The sequence below is a fragment of the Euprymna scolopes genome, chromosome 5, assembly GCF_053919585.1.
Source record: "Euprymna scolopes isolate OS-2025 chromosome 5, ASM5391958v1, whole genome shotgun sequence".
Classification (NCBI taxonomy): domain Eukaryota; kingdom Metazoa; phylum Mollusca; class Cephalopoda; order Sepiida; family Sepiolidae; genus Euprymna; species Euprymna scolopes.
The window spans coordinates 58,832,847-58,860,203 of record NC_136486.1 but is presented as its reverse complement, the minus strand read 5'-3'; the positions used below and the strand labels follow the sequence as shown (position 1 = coordinate 58,860,203).

Sequence of the window (27,357 nt, the reverse complement as noted above, 5' to 3'; positions counted from 1 at the left end):
AAACCCTAATTTCTTTTTCAATTAAAGGAGCAAGGACCAAGGTTTCATTAAAAAAAAAAAAAAAAAAAAAAAAGTGTTTTTTTTTTAAAAAAGGTTTTAAACTTCGGACTTTACAGGTAAATTTATTTTAAAAAAAAACACTGCTTTTTTTTGTTTTAAATTTGAATATATTATTTATTGATCTTTTATCTTCAATTTGTGATATATAACACTTTGGTGAGTAAATTAATTATTTACTTTTTAATAGACATTTCAAAATGGGAGACGTGAATTAATTCGACCCATTGTCTTTCCAAGCATTGACTCTGAAAATATCGTAAAAATTGAATCGAGGGAAAAATTTTGATAGATTTTTAAATTTTAAAAATTGAAAATTACTGAGCTCGTAAAATTCAATTAATTTCATTACTGTTTTTTTTTTTTAAATAAAAAAAATATTTCTACTTTTAAAACAACTTTAATAGTTTATTTTGGAAGTATAATCCATAAAGAAAATAAACAACCCATTTTTAAAAGAGAAATTACGAGTTTTTTATATTTTATTCGCAGTTTCATGTTAGGGGTTTCAAAAATTCCTACAAAAATTCTGATACACCTACTGATCCACACTATTTATTAAATCGTATTTCCAAATTTAATTAAAGTTTTATGATATGTTTTTTATTCAATTGTAAGGTTAAAGTACAGAATAGGTACAAAACACCCTGCTCTCCCCATGTTAAGAATGGCTTTTTAAATAATAACGTTATTATTATTTCAGCACGGATCAATAAGTGCATGAGTACCAATTCGTAAGCATTATAAGACTGATTTTGAACTTTATTTATGTCTCGGTAGTTCGAATTGAGTTGTGCCCATTTTATTTATTAAATATAGTGAACCAAGACACATCCATTTTCGCTTCTGCATAACATTTGCTTTTCTTAGTAAAAAAATAACAACTTGATCAATTTACGTAATTTTTGAAATATGACATTTCGTATTGTGATGGGTATATTTATTATAAAGATTATTGTGTATTTTTGTTTTTTAATTAGGTTGAATTCTGTTTTATAACAATTTGGTTCAATTAATAATTTAATCATCAAATCATACCGGTATGGATAGACAATGTCGTTATACTGCAGATATTTTAAGTCGTCTCTGAACCCATATACCATGTACTGGATAAGGCAGAGCAAAGCCACAGCTGTAGCCCTTGATATATTCCAAGGTCTTTGATAAAGTCTGGCATGAAGGGTTGCTAATGAAAATTAAATCATACAGTATAACTGGACATGTACTAAATATAATTAGATCCTTCTTAGACAATAGAAGCATACAGGTTGTCATTGATGGACATACATCCAAGTAGCATAACATTAATGTAGGAGTGCCTCAGGAGTCGAACCTTGGACCACTATTCCTGATATTTTTAAACGACATCTCTGATAATATTGTTTCCAAGATGAATATATTTATTGATGATACAACGCTCTATAACATGCACGAGGGAAGAATAGATGTACGTAAATCTAAGACAATGGCAGAATCGTTAGAAAATGACCTCCAGACGACTTAGTGGAATGGGACTGCAAATTTAATTTCACAATTTCACATTTAATGCTAGTAAGACTACGCTGCTCTCCTTTAACAATTACAAGACACCTCTTCAACCACTGATATCTATGATGAATAACACCCTACCTGAGAATCCTTCCTTCAAACTTCTTGGCCTACCATTCATAGGCAATATGAACTGGGACAAATACACAGAGGATATTGTGAAGGCTGCTGCAAAGAAGGTGGGTTCCCTCTATCGAGCTAGAAGACTACTCACACCTGAGAGTATCCTATACCTCTACAAGGCTACCATTCGCCTATGCATGGAGCATTGTTGCCACATCTGGGCTGGTGCATCTATCACCAACCTCTCCCTCTTGAATAGTTTTCAATCTAATAGGTTCCACTTTGTCAACTAAGCTCCAACCCCTGTCCCATCGCCGTAATGTTAGATCTCTGTGCTTGTTTTACAAGTATTTTAATGGAATGTGATCTGATGAACTTGTTGCACTTGTACCCCTTCAACGTACATATCATCGACAAACCCATTTAGCAACAAAATCTCACACCTTCATTGTTGAGGTCCCTAAATGCCAGAAAGCTTTTTACTCTAATAGTTTCTTCCCTCGAACAGCTATATTTTGGAATTTCCTTCCTGCTACCTGCTTCCCTGCCTCTACTGATATGCAGAAGTTTAAATGTAATGTAAACCAACATCTTGTTAATCTTTCCTAGGTATGGTTCCTGGTAGCTCCTTACATCCAAGTGGTGATATGCCTTGTTATGAGTGAACTTGAGTTAAAAAAAAAAAAAAAATACCATAGTATTTCAATTTATTTTTTAAATCCGATTTAAAAAAAAAAAAATTAAAAATACCATAGTATTTCAATTTATTTTTTAAATCCGATTTTAAAAAAAAATATTTAAAAATACCATAGTATTTCAATTTATTTTTTAAATCCGATTTAAAAAAAAAAATTAAAAATACCATAGTATTTCAATTTATTTTTTAAATTCGATTTAAAAAAAAAATTAAAAATACCATAGTATTTCAATTTATTTTTTAAATCCGATTTAAAAAAAAATAAAAAAATACCATAGTATTTCAATTTATTTTTTAAATCCGATTTAAAAAAAAATAAATTAAAAATACCATAGTATTTCAATTTATTTTTTAAATCCGATTAAAAAAAAATGAATATTATTTTGGTAAAATAATAAATAACTTATCAGCATAGTTTTTAAAACCATATTAAACTAAAAAAAAAAAAAAAAAAAAAAAAAAAAGAGCGATAAAAGCCCCCGGGTAACGTCGAGTAAAAGCAGTCAGTTTTGTATCATAATAGATTGTAAACAAATAGTGTAGGAAAGGCAATTTAGATCAAATTTTCTCTCTTGGTTAATTATGTGTTAAAAGTCATGGTCAGTAATAACCTGATACTGTTGAATATAAAAACAGAAAAAAACTCTTTTATTCAATGAATAATACATTAACAAACAAACAAAAATGCTTTGTTGTGTTTTGTTATGGTTTTCGTTTGTTCTTTTTTAATCTCATAGTCAAATAACACTATCAACTCACCCTTTTTCTGACACATTTTTATGTTATACTAGCTTGGATGCCCGGCGTTGTCCGGGTGTTTAGAGGTGTGTATTGAGCAAAAAAAAAAAAAAAAAAAAAAGTGGTAGCAAGCAGGCAAGCTCGAACCCATACTGTGAAGAACAAAAAGAATGTGAAAAAAAAAAACGTGACGTCTTTGCCGTTGCGTCCATCGCCAAACCAGAAGTGGCGAAGGTTTAAATTAAGGCTAGTTAATCGAAAAGAGGGGATGACTTCCGAAAATATAGGCGAAAGAAGCGACCACCTCCTTGTAGAAAAGTGCCTAGTTGAGGGCGAAGGAATTAATGTTTTTTAGCCAATTTTTCGATATTTGTTGTCCAAAGCGTCAAGCTTCAAAATGATACCGATCTCGTGAAAACCCATCGCCTCTGTCGAAAGTTTTAGACATACATACATTCATACATACATACATACATACATACATACATTTAAACAGACAGATGAGATTTATATAATAAAAGATAACAACTATCAACAATTTTCCCACTCTATATCGGTGCCAAAATCTAAATGAAGATTCCACAAAGTTTCTTTTCCTGCTTGTGGAACACTTTTCCACTGGTCTGCTTCCTTGGTTGACTACAGTATGATAGCATTCAAGTCTAATGTAAACAAGTTCTTGTTGAGCCATCTCCATAAATAATTAAATTCTATCCAACTTATACCATTAACGATTACTACACTAACACCTTACATTCATTAACCCTTATCTTCCAGTGGCCTTCAGGCCTTGATAAGTAGTGACTTCCTTGTAAAAAAAAAAATACTAAACTAGTTCATCACATTAGATATAGTAAATTAGTTTATGGAATAGTGGATAAGTAAGGCAACATGCTAGTAGAAGTAAAAGCACAAACACATCATTAAAGCTGGACCAAGATATTTCTATCCATTCATTCGACCATATCCATTTGATGCTATTTCTACTAGCATATTGGTTTGCTTATTCACTATTCCATGAACTAATTTTCCGTTTTGTCTGATATTTTTTTTTCATATTTACTCCTTTATTTTTAATTGTGCATACCCTGCATGAACGTTGAAAAAAGATTGACTTTATTTTCAATCAAACTAATTGGCCTCTCATTATATGAGAAAAATACCTCCTTAGCATACTTAATTGCTATCCAAAAGATCAAAGTTCTTAGTTATCCATCACGAAGATGTATTAGGGTGTTGGTTATCAGGGACTATTATTCCCCAAAGATTGTTCAACCATATTTATTTGATTAAATGAGATTTATTAAATAGAACTCAACATTTTATAGTGAAATATGTGCATGCCAATGTCCTCTCCCTACAGAGAAGCAATGCAGGGTTTCACTCAGCAGAACTTTGTCACCAGTGGACAATACAAGGAGGTAAAAGTGTCAAGGACCAGAAAAGATCATGAAGACCTGGAGAAAATTGCAGATAAACTCAAGACCTTTTCACTTTTCTCTGATGAAGTGTTTCTTTGCAGCATTATCACTGGTGTCAATGAAAATTAGGATATCCATTACCTGTTTACCAACAAAAATGATGGCAACAATAGTGGGTCAATCACTATTTTCCATTTTGTACAAGCAGTCTATGAAAGCCAAGACCCTGGCATCTCGTGTAGCAGTTGACATTGCTAAGGACAAAACAATAGACCCTGTTCTTTTGTTCCAAAGGTTTCTTTTGTCTCGAACTGCTCATTCTTCCATTGAGGAGGTGATGTCCTATGAACTTTCATTTCTATGAATTTTGAGGCAAAATATCTGTTATGCAAACCGAACAAAGCACAACTGATGGCTGGTATAAAAGAACAGAGTTCAGATGATGTACAAGGATCAGAGTTCAGATGATGCAGTATTCAAGGATGTACCAGAAGTGGAATATAACGTTCTTGACAAAGGTTCTTTTCTCCATCGACTGAAATGGTCAAAAGGAAAAACATATTGTTCAATCACTGATGATTATGCATTTTTCACAGTAAAGCATTATGGTAAGACATTTGACGGTTATATTGGAGAACCAAACACTAAGGACATCCAAGGATGGAATACTGTTGCCATATCTGGGCAGGAGCTGCTAAAAACAGCCTATCCTGCCTTGACAGAGTACAAAATAGACTTCGTGGCTTAGTGGGGGATGCCCTTTTCTCTACCCTGCAACCTCTCTCCCACAGAAGAGACGTTGCGAGCCTATCCTTGTTTTATCGTTATTTCCATGGCAGGTGCTCGTATGAACTCCAATCTCTGGTCGCCCCTCGCCAATCTTTCACGAAAAACACCCGTCTAGCAGAATCCACTGTGAAAAATTTCCCCCACTCTATATCTGTGCCTAAATCAAAACGCGGATTCCATGAACAAAGCTTCTTTCTTAGAACTGCACGCCTGTGGAACTCTGTTCCATCTGCCTGCTTCCCACCGGACTACAACTTGGATGTCTTCAAGTCCAATGTTAACAAATTCCTAATGAACCGCCCCCTTAAGTAAACACATCATCAAATCTCCACACTAACGTAATGTACTTGCAATAACCCTTATCCCTGAGTGGCTTCCGGGCCTTGATAAGTGGTGATCACTGTGTAAAAAAAAAAAAAAAAAAAAACATTACCCATCAGAGACGCTGGCAAAATCGAACAATTAACAAAGTGAACATTGCTGAAGGAACGAAATTTGTTGGAAAAAAGGAGGATTTTCTTTTGAATGTGGAAAACAATCTCTTATCAATCTCATTTCACAATGCATGAAGGACAGAGGTTACCAATCAAAGGAGGATGCACATGGGAGGATTGTTAACGCTGCAGTATCAATGACATCCAACAAAAGTACTAGTACCATTGGCAAAGATACAGATATATTGGTGCTGTTACTTCATCATGCGTCAACCAGTGATGACAACAAGCTTGCTTTCTACTTGGATAAAGGCAGTCTTGCAACAGTATACGACATTAAGGTTATGAAGAAGTTGCTTGGATATGATGCCTTAAGCAGTCTTCTGTTTCTGCATGCATTCACTGGATGCAATACCATTTCTTCGGTTTTTTGGAATTGGAAAAAAAAACACTCTACACAAGGTTTGAAAGGAGACTCTGTCTTAAAGAGCAATGCTAAGATGTTTTTCACACCTAAGAAAAACATAGTTGAGATTGAAGATGCTAGGTGCAAAGCAATGGTGGCATTGTTCAGGGACAAGCCTGAAGACAATCTGTCTGCAATGAGATATTCTAGTCTCTGCCAAAAAGATGATTCAGCCAAAAGCTTTGTTACATCTGAGCAACTGCTATCGACCTACTCGGCAATAAAGTATTGTGCCCTGCGGAGTTACCTCCAAGTGAAACTTTGGATGAACAATTGTGAGGCCATGGACACTACTGAATGGGAATAGGAATTGCAGAACAACAGTCTAGTTCCAGTGATGATGGATATTTTACCTGCACCAGAAGCACTTCTGAAAATAATTCACTGCAACTGTTATGGTGGTTGTAGTACACCTGTAGCAGTTAACAAACTATTTACTATAAGCAGATCAATGCTTGGTGTCAAAGTGATTCGGCCACACTGACCAATCGGTTGGCAGGGCGCATTGATTTGAGCTGTCCCCTTAAGGACTATTTTTAGCCCTTTGGGATCTGAGCTGCGATCGCCAGAGAGACGCCAGCAAGCGACCTATACAAACCTCTCTCACTCACTCCTCCCACTGCTACTTGTTGACGACTGCAGTCTGATGGGAGACGACCCCTCCAAACAGACTTTTACACTTTCTTTCTTTCTGTTCAGTCTGAGATACAATCTCGCCTTTTCTAAATAAATCCTTTTTTATTGTTTTGTTAAAAGTAATGTCGTTTGGCCTTGTGTTTATTTAAGTAATTATTAGGAGAGAAATGCACAACATTTCCCTCCTATACACCTCGATGCACTTGCAAAAGACACCAACTTATCTGTTCACGGCTATGCGGATCATGTCAAGAAAGACATTGTGATAATATGAGTGAGGAAGCAATCTCTGATGATGAAAATAGTGACTTTTGAACTGACACGCTTATTCAGTGATGAGATATGTCTTAAAATGCACTATGTATTCTATAATATTTAGAAATGTACATGTATGTCGTGACGTCATTACCTCGCCTGTCCATGTATTTAGCATGAAACTTTGTATAAAGGTTGTTATATCAAAAGGAGGAGAGTTTACAGGAGAGTTTGCATTTTTTATCCTATATATATATATATATATATATATATATATATATATATATATATATATATATATATATATATAGGATAAAAAATGCAAACTCTCCTTTGCATTTTTTATCATATATATATATATATATATATATATATATATATATATATATATATATATATATATATATATATATATATAGGATAAAAAATGCAAACTCTCCTGTAAGCAACAGCTACAGTTTTGAAACGTGGAAATATTGGTTATTTTTAGTGTGATGGTTGTCATCGTTCTATGACGTCATAGTTAGGACCTTTGTAGTGATCAGATTTTAGTAAACTGTCAGTATGTTGTTCCCCACATATAATAGTAATAAAAAAAATCATAAAACGCTTTCTTGGAATTTGTTCAGGGTCAAACCATATTTTGATTGGACTAAAGGGGTTAGTTTATTACTTTTTGTCTGAGGTGCCGATGGGGCTGCTCAATCATTTTTTGTGGACTAGAATGTGTTTTTCCTGCCGTGTTGGCTTTTTTAAAATCTCATCTGACCTTGTGTCTAATCTCCTATAGAGGAAATAATTAATACTTGAGTTTCTGTGTTGTAAATAATAAATAACATATAGCTGATTTCTAAAAAAAAAAAAAAAAACAGTAAATAAAAATATGAGAACGAAAATGCTTTCCGGTCATACTAAAAAAAAAACACAGTTAATTTTTTGGCTTGAATTAAAGTAATTTTTTTTTTTTACATGGTAGTCACCACTTATCAAGGCCTGGAAGCCACTTGGGGATAAGGCATGTACAGTAATCAATGGGATAATATCGTAGTAATCGTTAGTAATGGAGATTTGATAAAGTGTCTTACTTAAGGGGGCGGTCTATCAGGAATTTGTTTATGTTGGACTTGAAGACATCCAAGTTGTAGTCAGGTGGGAAACAGGCAAACGGCACAGAGTTCCACAGGCGTGCACTTCTCAGAAAGAAGCTTTGTTCATCGAATCTATGTTTTGATTTAGGCACAGATAAAGAGTGGAGAAAACTATTGACAGTGGTTTCAGCTAGACGAGTATTTTTCATGAAATATTAGCGAGGGCGGACCAGAGATTGGAGCTCAGACGAGCACTTGCCATGGAAATAACGATAAAGCAAAGACAGGCTCGTAACGTCTCTTCTGTGGGAGAGGGGTTGCAGGGAAGAGAAAAGAACATCCCCCACTAAGCCACGAAGTCTATTTAGTACTCTGTCAAGGCAGGATAGGCTGTTTTTAGCAGCTCCTGCCCAGATGTGGCAGCAGCACTCCATCCTTATTATAATAATATCTTGCTCTCGTTTCCAGTCTGATCGAGTATCTTACATATTTTTTGTTCCTTCAGATTGTTTTCAAAATAGTGTAAAGAAACAGTTGCTCCTCGTTTAGCCATAAAATGTGATGTTTTTATTTAAAAGTAAAACTACTTAATCAATTTACGTGATTTTTGGAATACACTATTTTTTTTTTTTTTTTTCGTCATGGGTACGTATCATACAGTTTTCTTTATTTTAGGTTTTTCATGGGGGAGGGGTTACTCTAGGAAAACACCCCAATTTCTCTCTCACAAAGAATAGTCAAATGAAACTATGAGATTTTGTGTCAAACTGTCCTGTAGCCAAAACCCCTTTGCCTGTACTATTTTGGTGATTCCTCTTGTTTGCATAAGCGAATGATTCATTGGTCTTGCATATAAAGAGTACATGTGAACTCATACACAAATATGTAAATTTAAAAAAGGGGTTATTTTCTTCCTTTGTGTATGTGTGACCGATATGTGAATTGGGTAGCTACAATATTATTCAAAGAAAAGGTGTTAGAGAGAAAGCCTCTTCTTCTTCTTCTTCTTCTTCTTCTTCTTCTTCTCTTAAAAGGTCTTTTCCACATCAGATTAGAGTTGCAAGTCGGCACAGGCGAAACTAAGGTGATTTTATCCATTGAATTCTATATTATTTATTTTAATTTCAATGTTACATTACCTGTGTTCATCTTTGACTGAGTCATTCCAAGTCTTCATCAGCCGGGTTTCCCAGCAGCACCACAACAAAAACAGAGTACAGACCATTGTTGAGATAGCTTCTTCCTTGTTGACTTTATGTTTCTAGTCCTGTGTACTTCTAGGAGGTCCACCCTCCAAGGCTTTCCATTTTCACCCTGAGAAGAGAGTTAGTTTATTGTTAATCGCCAAAGGCACCTCTAATGGGGAATGCTGATGGGCTGGCCAGGCATTTTTTGCAGGCCACAGTGCTCTTCCTCTAAGACGCTGGCTTTTCAAATCCCACTTTCATGACCTTGTGTCACATCTTCCTGCAGTGAGAGGGAGATAAACACTGCCTTTTCTTCAGTTATTTTCAACTGGGATGTCCATTTATTTATCCGACTCAGAGCTCAACTCTTTTTTATATCTCTACTTTAATTTATTCCAGACAAAATATAGTGTCAATAAGAAATGAGAAGTTACTGTGGATTAAGGGCTAGGATTATAGGAGACATCTTAGGTAGGGAGTTGTGCAGCAAGGTATTTGTTTACATTACATTTAAATTTCTGCACATCGGTACAATCAGGAAAACAGGAAGCACAGAGGGAATTCCCTGAGAACTTGGAAACATTACAGACGATTATTTAAAAAATTTTCATACGAATGTACTTTATGTGTCTGGCAGTGTTCTTAGATGGGTTTTGTGTTGAAATGCCTCCAATAAGTATAAAAAAGGATAATCGAAAGAAAGACGGAACAGTCCGATTTTGACCAAGGTTAACACTCCAATACAGCCTAACATTACAAGTGCATTTTTAAAGTTTTATTACCGCACAAGCAGAAGGGCCAGCATATAAAATCAGCAGTAGGTTCTTTGATAACACAGGGGCACATTCTAAATTAATGTTTCTGTTTAAAGCACAATTGAACCATAATACTTGACTTTGCATTTTAATCTTTAATTCAAGTCATTATATGAAATAATTTTATAAAATTAGCTGTAGATTCTCTACAGTGCAATGTAGACTATAATGCATTGTGGACTCATTCGATTTTTTTTTTATCTTTACTTTTTTATAACTGACTCTTAATTATTACCCCATTTTCCTCTTTTATTCCGACTTATGTGTAATCCAAAAAATAAATAAATAAATAAAACAGTTAAAAAAAAAAAAAATAACATGTAGAAATAAATGAAAAAATATTCTAATTCTATAGAAGATTCATGGCTGGTCGTTGAGATTGATGAGTAAATAAAGGAAACCGAATAATCTATCTATATATCTATCTATATATATCTATAAAAGTGAACGTGTGTGTGTGTGTGTGTGTGTGTGTGTGTGTGTGTGTGTGTGTGTGTGTGTGTCTGTGTGTCTGTGTACATTCCCCTATGCAATAACTCTGTCAATTTTAAGTCTACAGACTCGAAATTTGATATACAGAGTACTGAGATTTGGGAAAATCTATGTAATCGGGTTTCGGCCAGAAATTTGGCTGTTAAAGGGGTCAAAGTTCAACGATTTGACCTTTGAGAACTCTACCAAACTCCTCCGACAATTTTGGGTCTAAACACTTGAAATTTTAGATATACATTCCTTGGACATGGATCTAACTTAATAACTTGATTTGAGCCCAAAACAATAAATGTTAAGGGATCATAATAGAGGTCAAAGTTAAAAAAATTGACTGTTTTTGTTTTGTTTTTTTTTGTTTGTTTTTTTTGGCTCAGCATACACCTCCAAACACCCGGGCAACGCCAGGCTGAAATGCTAGTATATCTATAAAAGTGAGACTGTGTGTGGGGGGGGGGCAACTTTCAACCTCAACGAACTTTTGATTTACAGACTTGAAATTTGGTATATAGGGTATTTAGACATATAGAAACTTTTTAATCGGTTTTCACCCAGAAAAAAAGAGGTGCTAAGGGGTCAAAATTTAAAAATTGGTTAGGGGGGGGGAGTCATCGGATTTTTATCTGTTTGTCAACTGTTTCACGATTGCGTTGCGCGAATCGTTCAAATGACAGATTCCTTATGTTAAGAATAAAGTAGGTTTGAAAACACTTTTAAAAGATCGTGTCCAGCTGGCCTAATGGTTATCATACTTGATTCACTGTCTTTAGGTTTTGGTTTCGATCTCAGCTCGAGTATTCTTTCTTTCTTTTTTTTTTTTTACTTACAAGGTATGAACTGTTTAGAAAAAAAACATAATACTCACATGCTTTTGTCTCAGTTTCTTTCCGTATTTTTTACTTCATTTTTTTTTTTTTTTAATTAAAAAAAGAAATTTTTAAAGGAATTTAACATCACGTTTAATACCGGGCAACGCCGGGTACATCTGCTAGTACGTCATAATTATTTAGATTATTGATTCGGAATCGTTTCATACTTTATACCAAAATCGCCGGGAACGAAATGAATAGAATGAATGGGAACGAAAGACAAAATCAGTGAACAACGGAGAGAAGAATGCAGCTAATCAATGAATGAATAGGATACACTTGGTTGAATCACGTTTCCTTCTATTCAATGAAACTTACAATATTTCATCTGCAGGTGTTATAAAGATCACTAATGATTTCGTCACAATTCAATTAACGAATTATTCTTGCTTTAATTAATACTTTTAGAGGATGACTCTCGAAAAAATGCCACCCATGAAATCGTTAATAAAATTCATAATCCTTTCTGCAATCGAACCATATTTGCTGGCAGTAAACTTCAGTCTGTGCCTGCTGCCTGACTTGTCCACCAAGTTTAAGTTATGAATGTCCACCAGTTTTTGCTTTATTGCCGTTCAATGATAAGGGGGGCTTTATGGTCGTCTCATCATAGGTTAAATCCTAGGTGCTGTCTGTAGGTGTGTCAGAAATTTCGTGAAAAATAGTGAATAATTCCACCCCGTCTTTCCAAGCTTATAACTCCTCGAAAAATGTAATTCAAGCCCTAATTTTTTTTTCAATTAAAGGAGCAAGGACTAAGGTTTCATTTAAAAAAACAAAAACAAACAACGTGGTTTTCTTAAAAAAAAAAATAAAAAGGTTTTAAACTTCGGACTTTACAGGTAAATTTCTAAAAAAAACACTACTTTTTTTGTTTTAAATTTGAATATATTATTTATTGACCTTTTCTCTTCAATTTGTGTTATATAAAACTTTGGTGAGTAAATTAATTATTTACTTTTTAATAGACACTTGAACATGGGGGGGGGGGGGTTGAATTAAAAAAAAACGTTTGTCTAAAATATTATATTCAGTTTATTGGAAAGAGCATAAAATTTCACATTGGCCCTGAAAATATCGTAAAAATTGAATCAATAGAAAAATTTTGATAGATTTTTAAAGTTTAAAAATTGAAAAATATTGTTCGTAGAATTCATTACTGTTTTTTAAAAAATAAAATATTTCTATTACTTTTAAAACAACTTTAATAGTTTATTTTGGAAGTATAATCCATAAAGAAAATAAAAAACCCACTTTTAACAGAGAAATTACGAGTTTTTTTATATTTTATTCGCAGTTTCGTGTTAGGGGTGTCAAAAATTCCTACAAAAATTCTGATACACCTGCTTTTGTTTAGATAGTCGACACGTAGATTTTTTTTAATCTGTCGTTTTAAGCAAAAGCAACAGTACTTACTTAACTGTCATGTTGAAAATAGTAATATATCCAAAAATTACGAAAATTCAGAGTAGAACCCCGGGATACGGCATTAAAAATTAGTAACAAAATATAGTACAGTATATAATATACATGTATATAATCAAATAAAGTTATAAATGACACCGTAAGGCAGGGCATGAAAAAGCGTATTCTACATTGTAACCCGAAAAAAACGTATGCTAAGGCCACCGTATCCCGGCGTTCTACTGTATTGTGTTTTTAGTGTAAAAAAAAAACGACGCTATGGTCTTAGTCATTAAAGTGTCGAAAAGGAAGCTAAATATGTCGCCTGTATTTGCAATCTTCAAGATGTTTACATGTAGGGAAAATGCAATTTCCCATAATTTTTCATAAAAATTATTTCTAACTATAAATAATTTTCTACTCGATGAATTTTCATAATTTTTTGATATATTACTATTTTCGACATGCCAAGTAAGTAAGTACTGTTGTTTTTGTTTTAAATGACATATTTAAAAAAAAAATCGATCTGTCGGACTCCATCTTAATAAACACCAAATCCTGAATGAACTTCATACTCACCGGATCCTAACTTCTCGTATTTTTATCTCTGAGGTTATCTCAAAGATAATTCTTACCAAAACAATCCGAAAACTATTCCAGGACTGAAGAGGACAATCATAGTCAGAATCAGGGCAATTCCTGACTTGGCCACCGAGTTTCAGTCATCAATGTTCAACAGTCTTTTAATGATGGGGAGGGGGACAGTGTTTCGTCTTCATCAGGTTCTAAAAATGTTATTTTGTCTTGTTTTTTGGGGGTTTTTTTATCGAATAAGAATCTTCAGTAACTTTAAGAGAAAGTAAAGCACTTTATAGCTTTGGTAGACAATCAACTGAGGATGGTGTCTCGATAAAAGCACTGGTGCCCATCGCATCATTGGTGGTGCTAAAAATTTGCCTCAACTAAGGAAATAACTTCCAAAGAAAATCTATCACATTTTAGGTTCTGTAGTTTAGTTAATCCCTAGTTAGAGATAGGCTAGTTTTGAAGTCAACTTCTAAGAAGCTGTTCACCATATGCCTGCATATAAAACGGGTGTTGGTGATGGTTTTCTACTGAGAAATGTTTTTTAAAAAAGCGTAATTATCTGATTTTTATGTATTTTTTTATCAGAAATATTCATTTTTTTTTTTATCAGAAATATTCATTTTTTTTATTTTTTATCAGAAATATATTTATTTTTTTGGCTAAATTTATTGTAATTGGTTGGGAGTGTTTATTTCTTTCCAACTGCAACAACTGTGACACCAGGGTCGAAAAGTCAGCGCCCCTAAAGGAGGGGCACTCTGGCCTGCAAAACGTGCCAGGAAAAACCCGCCGGCGTTCCCAGGCAAGAGAGCCTCGAATGATTAGCAATAAACTAACCCCTTCTCAAAGAGAGGAGGCAAAGCCTTGGAGGATGAACCTAGAGCCGCATAGAACCAGCATTACACCGCAATTAACAGGGATCAGGTCATTATAGGAATGGTCAAATATCTGTTGATTTTACGGGCCTCAGGATAAAAATCCCTAGTTGGCTAAATAAAAGGGTTATTTCTTCTAAATAGTATTAACCCTGATAGACATTTCTTATTTCAAAAGGATAATTGTTATTAACAGTAAATTATAGAGATTGGCGTAGAAAGTATCGTGGAATTTCCACAGAATGCCGTTAGTTAAATGTACACACCAAACCAACAGACATTGCCATAATATATGAATTTCAGTTATGCAGTAGAAACCACTATTATGTCTGCTGTAACAACTCTCGATAATGACCTGTTGCTTCCTCATCATCATCATCATGTTGGTTCATTACAAATGTCAACCTGATCCTATCCAGATATGGTGGGAAGTGTTTTAATGTAAAATATTTACAACACTGTTTGACCAGTTTGTTTGAAGAGCAAATTTGATGATTTTTTTTTGTTTGTTTGTTGCCCCCCCCCCCTCCCCCTGACAAAAGGAGGATAGACCTGTAAATTCACCCTTGTTTATTCGTCCGTTCTTCTGTCCGCACTTTTCTCAATAACTATGCCTTGGAATTTTTTTAAATTTTGCACAAACATTAAACATGATATGAGTAAAAACGTAACAATGGATTTTCCGGGAAACCTTTGGTTGCCTCCCTAGGAGTGCCTTTCAGGTTAAAAATGGATAAAATTGACACTTTTGTGCTTATTAAAAAAAAAAATTGATGCTTTGGATTTTTATAAAACTTTCTGAAAAGTTTTAACTAACTGATTTCTATATAATTTTGTTTGTCTATACTTCGCGATAACTCTTGGATGTGCCCCAGGGAGTATTTTAGGGCTAATAAAAACACTCCAGTTTTGGTACTATTTTAACATATTTGTCCAAAATTTTTTGTGTATGTCTATTTAGCAGTTTTGCATGGTGCTGAACTCAGATTTAAATATGTTAAGGCCTAAAACTGCACCATTTGTTCATTTTCACCAGGATCTGACGTTCCATGGGGACTTTTCGGGTTAAATATGGGGGGGGGGGCAAATTTTGAACTTAGTCATTCTTTTTATGCCTCGTTCACTGTGCACGGGGGACCATGCATGCTTCACTTGTTTACATGGTAATAGTAACATCCCCAAATTTTATTATCTGACAGTCTATTCTAAAAATATATCATAAAATCCCATAATATGACATTCCCCTTCTATCAAATTATTGCCATATATGATAAATTAACATTACCCTAAAAAAAATGTATAAAATCCATAATTCTCCTCACCCAAAATTATCCCCAAATCCCATAATCTGATATTCCTCTCTAAAAAAAAAAAAAAAAATATACCAATTTTCAATAATGTAACATTTTCCTATTATTAACAGAAATTTTCAGAAATTTTATAAAATGACATTCCTTTAACACCTAGATCTAATATCTAGAAATTATCTAACATTCGCTACTCTCAAAAAAAAAAAATATCCAGAACTCTCATAATTTGATCCCACCACAAAAAAAAGAAAACAAAAAAAAAACAGCAGCTTTGTTGGCACACAAAATGGGGTTGTGAAGGGTCACAGAGGACGAAAAGATCGAGGACAGAAAATATCATCTAGCTGTCCACTGGAATAGTGCAGAGAGAATTGGTACTTCTTTTTAGAGAAGAATATCAAATTATGGGATTTGGGGATAATTTTAGATGAGGAGATTTATGGATTTTATGTATATTTTTTTTTTTTTATTTGTTTTACTTCAATTGAAACTCTCAAAATCAAGGAGCCCTTTATTGGGAATGACACTTGATCTATAGATGAGATATGAAGATATTCAAATATTTCTTTAAAGTTCTCTTTTAGATCTCAAACGTTGAAAGAAGTTAAGATTTTTCTCTCACTAATTGACCAATTAAATGTGTTATATTATTTCTTTTTTTGCGGTTTCTTGATCTTCACAGATTCCGGGAAAATAATTCATCTAGTCTGGTGGAATGTCCAGCTTAGTGTTGTTATTATAGGCAAAATCACTTAAAGATGTACCATTCCTCATATAAACCAGTGTGATTTTGAATATTTAGTTAGCGTTTACTTCTGGGAAAAGTATCTTTTGCCAGGTTATCCTGACAAACCCCGATACAGAGAGACCTTAGAAACTTGAGGATAGTGTCTATTGGGCATTCAAGTTTCTCTCCTATTTTTGTTTTAATTTTCTTATCGTTTTGTTTTGGCTGGAGATGGGGCATTCTACCGGACGTCAAACATTCTCCCATTAGTTTAGTTACTCCAACCGAGAAATCTTTTTAAGATTCTAACCATCCCTTTAAGTGCAATTGTTTCTATTTCTCTTGCACTTGGTTCACCGGGTATATTCGCCAGATAAGTTTTATAATTCTTTTTCATTAGCCCTGTTGCTTCTATAATGACTGGTATGATTGATACCTTCTTAAGATTCCAGTTTCTTTTCATGTCGTACATAAGTCCTCAGTATTTTGTTATTTTCTCCCTTTCAGCTCTATTAAGGCCAGCATCATTAGGGACACTGACTTCAACTAGGGTTGCCACTTTCTCCGTCTTGTCCTATATTACTATGTCAGGCTTAATAGCCCCATTTTCCAAGTATGTAACTGTAGGAATTTCGTAGTCATAATGGATGGTGTATGACTTATTTCCAACTGTTCATTTTGGTAAACATGTTCCCAAGACTTGGCACTAATATGTGTGTGCCCAAGTGATTTTAAAGATGAATTTGTTTTTAAAATGTATTTTATTGCTTTTGCACCTTGCCCAAGAGCAGTCCGATGATGCTTACAAATGATACTATATCTCCCCAACACACCAGCATTATTATCACCTCGCTCATTCATCGCTGGTGGCTTTCTTTATTATTCTCATTATTTTCCTCAGCAGAATTATTAGAGTTATCTTCCTTGGATTTATTCTGGCGAATGCACTCTCCTGTCTGAAATTGAAGAAAACGTCTTGCACATCACCCCCCCCCTCCCCGTACAGAATTTAGGACAATATTTTTCTTTTTTCCTTTTTAATATTTGTGTCACTACCTACCAAGGCCAAGAGCCACTTGAGGATAACAGTTAACCCTATGGGAGCACTAACATTCCTCAATAGTATGAACTGCATTTATTTGTTCATGGGGTGGTCCATGATAAGAATTTTCTGACCTTGTATATATATATATAGATGACTATGTTGTAATCGGTAAAAAAGCAGTCTTGTGGTAATGTGTTCAAGAGACAGGAAGCCCTTGCGAAAAAAAAATCTATCCATGGACATCCCACCTGTTGCTAGACACATGGAAGGAGAAAGGAATAAGGTTTTTAATTGCATTAGCAGACAAGTTCTTGTTGTGAAAGGAGGAACCAAAGATTAGAGCCGAGTCGAGCACCTTTCATGGAAATAGTGATGGAACAGAAAAAGACTAACGACATCTCTTCTGTGAGATCACTCATCTCACTAGATTTCGGATGAAAATCTAACAATATGTTTATCAAAATTTTACATACAATGCGTAAAGGGCAAAAATTAGGAAGTTTGTCAAATCTAAAAGAAAATTATATTGAAATTTAGAAGTAGATTGAGAGCTCCCATTCTGCTTTTTCTTATACAATTTAAAAATTGGAATTGGTAATTTAGAACAGAATCGGTAATTGTTTCGAAATTGGAGGAAAAAGATTGGAATAGCCCCTAATACTAATATATATATATATTTGAGAGACATTGTGTCAAGCTAAAAAAAAAAAATGGCATCTCCTCAGATGTAAGCAGCAATGTTACATCTTTCAACATATATCATATAGACAGAGGATTGTATCTACAGTCAGGTACTTTCTGGAGTAATAGAATGATGTGACCATTTTTCCAGTAATCTTAGTAACTTACTAGATTAGCAGACAACTTCCATTTTAGATCAATGTTTATCTCCATTCCACCGCTAGATGTGACACAAGGTTGGGGAAGTGAGATTTGAAAAGCTTTGAGGAAAAGCACTCTGGCCTGCAAAATATGCCTAGATGGGCTCATCGGCATTTCCCCGGTAGTGTCACCTCAGGCGATTAGTAATAAACTAACCCTTTTTCAAAAGGTGAGAAAACAAAGCATAGGAGAGTGAACCTCCTAGAACTGCACAAGACACTGAATCATATTCAGCCAATAGAGAGCAAGGCAGCTCAACATTGACTTAGAATTTTGTGGCTTTGGGACCAAAGAAAAACTCAATTTTCAACTTAGATCTAGAGTGAAAGTCGATCCTAAAAAATTATCAAAACAATTAACCTCTTCAAGGAGAGAGTCATTTGCTTTGACTGAGGTGAAACAGAAATCTGAGCATTGATAATAAAAGAGGAGAAGTTTGATTTTAGAGGTGTCAAAAGCAACAAATCACTTGTTTTTGCCATTGTACTTATGGCCTCAGGTTTTTATATAAAGGATGGGAGGTGGGAAAGGATGCCATAAAGGCCACAACAAAGAATGCATGAAATGAACAGCGTTGGAAATGTGTAGATTCTGACTCCATATAATTGAAGCCAGACGAATATTGAAGGTTGAGAACCGATTTTATTTACGACCAACAATTTGTATTAGGAGAGGCAAAGTGTTCGTAGGATGGAATGTGATTTAACAAAGAAGATGAATGTTCGTAAACTGTTTGTAGGTATGTATGAATTGACAAGGAATGAATGTTCGTAAACTGTTTGTAGGTATGTAAGAATTGACAAGGAATGAATGTTCGTAAACTGTTTGTAGGTATGTATGAATTGACAAGGAATGAATATTCGTAAAATGTAACTTATCTTTTGGATGATGGAATGGGTTAGGGTAGGCCGGTCATCCTGCTGTCGGTGATGCGTGTCCTGGCTTGTAACTGGAAAGCGAGTGACTTCTTTCATCAGCGCTAGAAGGCGTTTGGCCCATAACATGAGAGCGTAGTCGGCTTTAGTTCACTGGTGCCTTATTTATTTTTCTTCTCCATCTCTTTAGGTCGGGTGAGAGAATCCGTCCGTGTGTTCACTGACGCAGCAGGGCGAATCTCCACCTTCCACTTTTTGGTTCCCTCATTTTATAGTGGCAAACCGGCTCCCAGCGACTGTGATATTTGAGCTGTTTATTTTAGGCGTGGAGCTCTGCCATTGGTCGATAATTATTTTGTGGTTATCTTATTTTTTTCTTCCCAAGCGGAAGCGATGTGTGGAGCCATGTGCAAAAGACGATTTTTCATTTTGTCTCTCATGGTGGATGCGTTAACATCCGGTTGGCTGCCAATCCTCATCATGTTCCCACATGCTACATGCTCCAAGTCAAAAGAGAGGAAATCAATGGGAGCTTGATCACCAGGGCTCTTCAAAGGGACGCCATAGGCAGTTATGCTGTTTAAAGCTTTCGTTTAGCTGTTCATCTTGCATAGCTTTTACAAACCTTGGTGCTATGTTTGCTTGTTCTCTCTGTGAAAATAAAGGGAATATAATTGTAGTAAATTAAACAAAATAATCTTATATTCTTAAATATATAAAATAAAGTCAGGTTTTTCCCTATTCGATTGACTGGTATAGCTTTATAAATAAACACTTCATAAAATATATGATTGTGCAAATATTGTGTGATCTGATTGTTTGCCAAGGTAGAGTTACTTGGTTGAGAAACTTCCTGGGAATGGCAACCAGCTCCCCGGGTGTTAGACACGATAAAACGATAGACACATCAATGATAGAAATATAAACAGATCTATGTGGCATTGGCTATCACCGGCTTGCATGGGTCATCTTGACGTCATTACAGGCAGGGTTTTATCATCCTTGTTGATCAGAGGAACCGTTGGGCTGAAATTGAACGTTGCATAGAATAAGCAAACAAAACATCTTTTTTATATAAAAATAGAATTATTTATTTTTAACAATTAAAACGAGCATTTAATGTTGAAACCCATTCTTGGCTACCCATCATCAACCGGCGCAAACTACTATATACGTCGTTAGCATGCAACTGTCTGTCGTGCACAAAATCCAAGCTTCGACTGTTTGGAAAACAATGTAATTCTCCTCTCTTTCAATGAAGAAAGAAAGAGAGAGAAAGAGGGTGAAAGAAAGCAGTGTAAGAAAGACATTCATACATAACATTTGAACATTGTTTAATTTTTGTAGGCCTTGATGACGAGTTCTTTTGGCTTTGACCTTTCGAATCTTGAGTTTCAGATCGTTTTGACTTGGTTGAATATTATAAACAACTGTCACTCTTGGCTTGAATCATAGCTGATTGACAACAGTTACTGATGCCGTCATGTTTTTTGTTTGTTTTTGTTTTTTTACAATAATAACGCATTTCTTTCTCGCCTCCCCTAGACCACAGTCAGTCACAAGTTAGCTATGAGATTTATTAATATAGAAGCCCTAGCTCTCTTAAATGGGAGCTACTTCATTGTGCCACAATGGTTTCATGTTCTAAACAAAAAGTATTTTTATTTTTAATCAAGGTTTCTTTTTATATTTCATTCAATGAACAGGTTTTTTTGTTTTATTAGTAACCTCCTGTAAGAAAAAAGTACTCTTATCACTATTCAAATCATCGAGATCAAATATTTCATGGGATAAATAATTTGACCTACACCGTTCGCAAACAATAAATGTTTGAAAATGAGAGAGAAAAATGAATATGAATGAAAGTGTGCTATGGAATGCATGGACAGTGTCTACAAAACCTAAGAGAAAAGAGAATTAGGGTCAAATTCAGATATTTAAGAAAACAGGTCAGACGTTTACGTGTTCACGTTAGGTTGTAGGTCATCATTTTATAGAAACAAATCTTGATGTTAATCACAAAATTCATCCTATAATTACGTGAAAGGATAAAATAAATCTATATATCTATAAAAGTGAACATGCGTGTGTGTGAGGATATTTCTCAACTTATATACCCAACGAATTTTTGATTTACAGACTTGAAATTTGATATATAGGGTATTCAGCCATGTGGAATTTTTTTTAAAAGGGCTACTAAGGTGTCAAAAGTGAAAGATTGGTACTTGGGGGAATTATAGGATTTTTATATGTTTATCAACTGTTTCACGACTGTGCATGTACAAATCGTTCACATGACAGTTTCCTTTTTAGTTCCAATGGTAATGAACAAGGTTGGGATGCTAAATATTTTGGTTTCGATTCTATTTGATAGCATTCAAGTCATATTTTTTTTAACTTTTGGATACAATATAATAATCAATATAGAATTGGCTTTATGATAATAAATATGAAGTCTGCATGAATTAAACTATTATATTTTTAGCAATTTATTTTATTAAAATCCATTACATGATTTTGATTCTAGAAAATTTCTCAAATTTGTAGCTGTAGCTTAAGGAATCTTAAGAAGAAATTGAAATTCTTGGAGTCTTGCTTGAGTACTGTCTAAGTACTATTGATCAAATTTAATGCAAATCTGATATATTCGAATTTTCAAATGAGAGGTTATGCTTATATTACGCCCCCTTAAAACACTTTAAACTACTCAAAAGAAACTGAAATTTGGGAAATATTCATTAATTCATACAAGGTAAAATGGAACGATAAAATTATCGCCCTAAAGAAAACAACACTATGGCTTTATTTAAAACTTTTACCGAAAAAAATCAATTCAGGTAACTTGATTATGTAGTAGAGCTGACATCTATTCAATGTAACTGCCTTCAGCTTCAATCACCATATTGATACGGGTCTGTAACTGGGAACATGCCTTTTCCCCAAGTGCTGGCAGGAGCTCGGTGAATGACGTCGAGAAGCTGGCTTTGGTGTTGTGGGAGGTCATGTTGGTGATGTTTTCGATATATGATCAAACAAAGTATTTCAGCAGGTTTAGGTTGGGGAAGGAGGGGGGCAGTGAGAGAAGAGTACAAAGTCGTAGCATAAATTATTTAGATGGAATTCATTGAGATGAGTATTATTTATTAATTTGTTTTTATTGCGGACTATCATCCTCATCTTTTCTTAGTTGTTTCACAACGTTTTGGCCAACTATTCCTTTGGTCTTCGTAATTGCTGAGAATGCAGTTAGGAGATTTGGAGTTCCTATCCCATCGCGGTTACCACCTGACGAAAGTCGTAGCACTCCTACTGAAACCAAGCCTGGGTCTCTTTAGAGTTGTGGGCTGGCACTGAGTCCTGCTGCCACACGCAGCGTCTTCCAGCAGCCATCTGATTGCCACATTCTTTAGCACATACGGGTACGTTTAACTTTCAAGCCGACTTCGGAGATGTGAGGTAGCATGATGTGGCCTTCACTTGAAACCACACCAAAGACCATAACCGTTGCCAGAAACTTTGTTTTTATCACCCTGGGCACGTCTTTGTTATGCATGACAATCCAGTGATGCATTTTGAAGGTGCTGTAATACTTATTGTTAACAAAAATCGGAGGTATCTTAATATTCAAAAAGAGCTTTACATAAAACTATATTAAATTAAATATAGACCGCATTTGGACTCTTTACTCATAAAACCTGTGTTCAAAATTTATAATGATTGGTTTATTAGTTTTAAAGGGAATCTTGTGCGTACAAATAGATAAACGTGTGGGCAACTGAAAAATAGAATTGTGAATTATTTAGGGCACCTCTCCAGTCATGCTGCCCCTGTGATGTAAATAAAGGGTTCTATTCAAAATTCCGTCGAAATTTCCAAGTTGGACAGAAACATTTCCAGAGTTCAACAAAATACACCTGAAGAAGGTTGGAGGCTACATTGACTGAAATGTTGTGAAAATGAGAAAATAGTCTGAAAAATCCAAATAATTCAAAAGCATTTGTACTTTTATATGTTTATAAATAAGGAAGTCCGTTTAGAATACATAGATTCTCAGCATAAATTGTCCTATTCCTGGGAAAAAAGAAAGTTAATGGCTATGATAGCAAGTGTGTATCCTTGCAGTTTTTGTATTCACCACATGCCCGACACTAAGATTTTATCACTTTTATGAGATACTTGATACTTGAAGGCTGGAAAGGGGTGAAGTGTGTTGTCTCTTTAGAATTCAGTTTGAAAGGGAGTGTGTGTTTTTTCTTAGCGAAAGGTTGTAATTTGTTCACCAGGAAGTTTGTGGAAATTCAATTTTTTTTCTTACTGTTTTTTCACCCCAAACAAGTCACAGTACCACTAAGTCATAAGGGGCTACTATTTGGAACCAGATTTGCTGGGATACTATGTAGGGAGTTGGGTAGTGAGATGTCTGTTCACGTTAAACTTGAACTTCTGTGTGTCAGTACAGTCAGAGAAGCAGGGGCCTGAGAGGGAATTCCAAAGTCTAGCAGTTTGAGGGAAGAAGTTATTTGAGTAGAAGTTTTTACAGCATCTAGGGTTCTCGACAGTGTAGGGGTGGGATTTTGCTGTTTGTTTGGTTTGTCAGGAGTATTTATGTCAAGGGGGTACTAGTACTTTGAGTTCGTCGGAGCATTTACTATTAAATTACTTCTAAAACAGGCACAAAGATGCCACATTTTAGCAATGGGATAGAGGTTGGAGTTTGGTCAACAGTGCTGGATCTATTAGGTTGGTGACTCTTTTTTTAACCCTATCTAGGAGCGAGAAACTAGTGACAGATCCATCAGCCCAGATGTGGCAACAATATTCCATGCAAGGGCGAATAAAGGCTTTGTAGAGATACAGAATACTATCAGGTGTGAGTAATCTTCTAACACAGAAGAGAGACCCCACTTTCCTTGTGGCAGCCTTGGCAAATACCTCATTTATTCCAATCCATGTCGTTCATGAATGTTAAGCCTAGGAGTTTGAGGGAAGTACACGCAGGTAGTGTGCCATTAGCCACTGCAATCAGAGGTTAAGAAGGTTTCTTGTAATTATTAAAGGTAATAAGCTTAGTCTTGGTGGCATTGAACGTTACCGTTCAATTTTGAATCCATTCCACTACAGACTGGAGGTCTTCTTCTAGAGTTTCTTTATATATGTATGCATTAATTTTCTCTCAAATCTTTTATGCAGCATAGTATCATCAGCAAATATACCTACCTCGGAAACAAATTTTATCAAGGAAGTCGTTTATGAATAATAATGGTACAAGGATTGATCACTGTGATACACTAGCATTCATATGGTACTTTCACTTTTTATGAAATTTGAACAATATAATTATTAGGCATCAGTTAATAAATATTTGAAAAGTTTCAGTTTCTTTGGCATATTTTAAAGACGTGTTATAGGACATAATATGAGTACACCATCCATTTGAAAATCTGAATATATCAGACTAGCAGGGTTATCCGGCGTTGCCTGGGTGTGGTGAGGTGTGGGGGCGTAAATCAAAACAAAACGGAAAATAAAGAATAAGCGAACGTAATAACCATGTTTTAATCTTATAACTTTTTTTTTTTTACATCTGAAAAAAAAAAAAAGCCAGCGAACGTGATGCAAAATAAAGACTAAGCGAACAAAAAAGAATTGACATAAATAACCCTGGTTTAAATTCCATCTTTAAAAAATCAGAAAAACAAAAACAGCGAACATGATGGAAAAATTATGATAAAAAAAACGAAAAAATGGCATAAATAACCCTGTTTCAATAATAAAAGTTTAAAAATCGAAAAAAAATATATCTGATATCTAGGCTTGAATGTGCAATCTTAAAATAACGATGCTGCTACTATACCGACTGGTCTATGATCACGTGAGCAAAGTTAAGTCGTCTTTTTTATATTTAAACTAATTCAAAAAAGAACGTTTTTTGCGCATGCATGTTTGGCTAAATTGTCATGAAGGAACGATTTTTTGTTACCCTTCCCTCCCTGTAGAAAAGTGTCCAGTTAAGGGTGAAGGAATTAATGTTTTTAGCCAATTTTTCGATATTTGTCATCCAAAGGGTCAAACTTCAAAACGATACCAGTCTTGTGAAAATCCATCGTCTCTGTGGAAAGTTTTAGACATACATACATACATACATACATACATACAAACAGATTTTTGCTCTTTATATAATAGATATATTTCCGGCTGACTATAATATGATCGTCTATAAGTCTAATGAGAATGAATTCCTAGTGTGTCGTCCATTCAGATAATCTAGCTTTACCCAAGCTCCATCGTGTCTGATCTTGTTTCACCACCAAATGGTCACTCATCTAGCACTGATTAGACCCAACTTTGCTTAACTTTGGTGATCTAATACGAACTGGTATACCAATGTGATTACGCTGTTTATGGAAGACTGCACCTTCTAGGATTGAGCCAGACCCTACCTCACTCCGACAAAGAAGTGTCGTCTGGTTGTTCACATCAGCCCTTAGGTTGCTAGAATGTTGGTGAAGATGGATCTCGGTTTGTACGACAACCAATCAGAACCAGTTTTGGTATCAAGTTCGTCCACCATTAACAACGGGATGCATTCAATTCATTACCACAGTTATAATTGAGGTGTGAAGTGCCAAAAAGGAGTGAAATCATTTTTGAGTTGAATATTAGAAAGGAACCCATGGCACAACAGATAAAGGTGCTAATTAACAATCAAGGAGAGTAGGAAATGGACTTGCAATTTACTTTCGGCAACCTTGTAACTTTCGTTTACCTTATTTTGTCCTTTAGTCCTCACATTCCTTGACCGATGTTTCTGACAAAGGAAGGAAGAATTGCCGCCTCCTGGGTCAGAATCTGTCCATCTAACACTTATCATTGGCTAGCTTTTAATCTTGAAATAGTAGTTTTATTATTTTACCTACTTAGATCAAGTGGCCTCATGCCTTGTCTGGAGCAATTTCCATCAAAAAAGAAAACTTAATTCTAAATGACAGTCTTCTGGAGGCTGATGGTTCCATCCTTACTACAAGTAATAATAACTAATAAGAACAACTGTTATGAATAAAATGAAAAAATTCCTTAAAACTTCTACCTGTTAGTGGCTGACAGAACGAGAACAACCTACCGTCATGAATTAGATAAAGGGTTCCGTTTAAAATTTTGCGTAGATTTCCGAGTTCGACATAAAGATTCTCAGTAAATTCGTCTTATTTGGATCATCCGAACTACTGTTCTCATCTTGAGTGTTATTCTCACAACGTTTCAGATGATGTGACCTTTGACCTTTTTCAGTTGTATCTTGTAAAACTCGCAAAACTTTTGGCCAAACTCAGAAATCTGCACGGAATTTCAAACAGAACGTCTTATTTAATCCATGTTCCGTCAGTCATGACTAGGTAAAAGTGTTCACTCATTCGCAATTGTATTTGGTGTATCGCCCGCACTCAAGATTGAACCTCCAGAAGATTATCACATAGAACTGAATTTTACTTAGTACTTTATCCGTTATGCCATGGGTCTTTCTGGATGGATGGAATGAACACATGTATCCCTATGGATTTTTTTTTTCATTTTTGTATAAGAGAATCATCTTCTATCAAGGCCTAAAAGACACTTGAGAATAAGGGTATGCTGGCCATCAGGACAACAGTGTAGTGTTGGTAATTGGGTATAATTTGATTATTTAAGCGGTTAAATAAAGAATTTCGAGTTTGGCACAAAGATTCCCGAGTTCGACAAGATACATTTGAAGAAAGTCGAAGGTTACATCGGCCAAAACTTTGTTAGGATAACACTCAAGATAAAAACAAATACAAAAAATAGAAATTAGTCTTGTAGCAAAAAAATGTCAGTTTCTTTTCAGTGCCGTAAAAGCACAAAATCAATAAACAACTAGAATGGCTGATCTCAAATTTTTAGATATACCCACATTTGTTACTGATTATTTTAGTAGAGACGGGTCTTCACTAAGGAACAAGTCAATACTGATCCCTTAAGAGTGTGACTCTTATGGAACCTTAATTTATTTTGTTATTGTTAGTTTAATGCATAGGAAGTGGTTGTCGCTAATGTCGTTATTGTCGTTAGCGTCAGATTGGCAAGAG

At 34.8% G+C, this 27,357-nt stretch overlaps 1 protein-coding gene across 2 annotated transcripts in view; it reads left to right on the top strand.

The window, feature by feature from the left end:
• The window catches only part of LOC145276810 (uncharacterized), a 468,903-nt gene that overhangs the window by 288,522 nt on the left and 153,024 nt on the right, over positions 1-27,357 (top strand). The gene's annotated exons all lie outside the window — the stretch shown is intronic.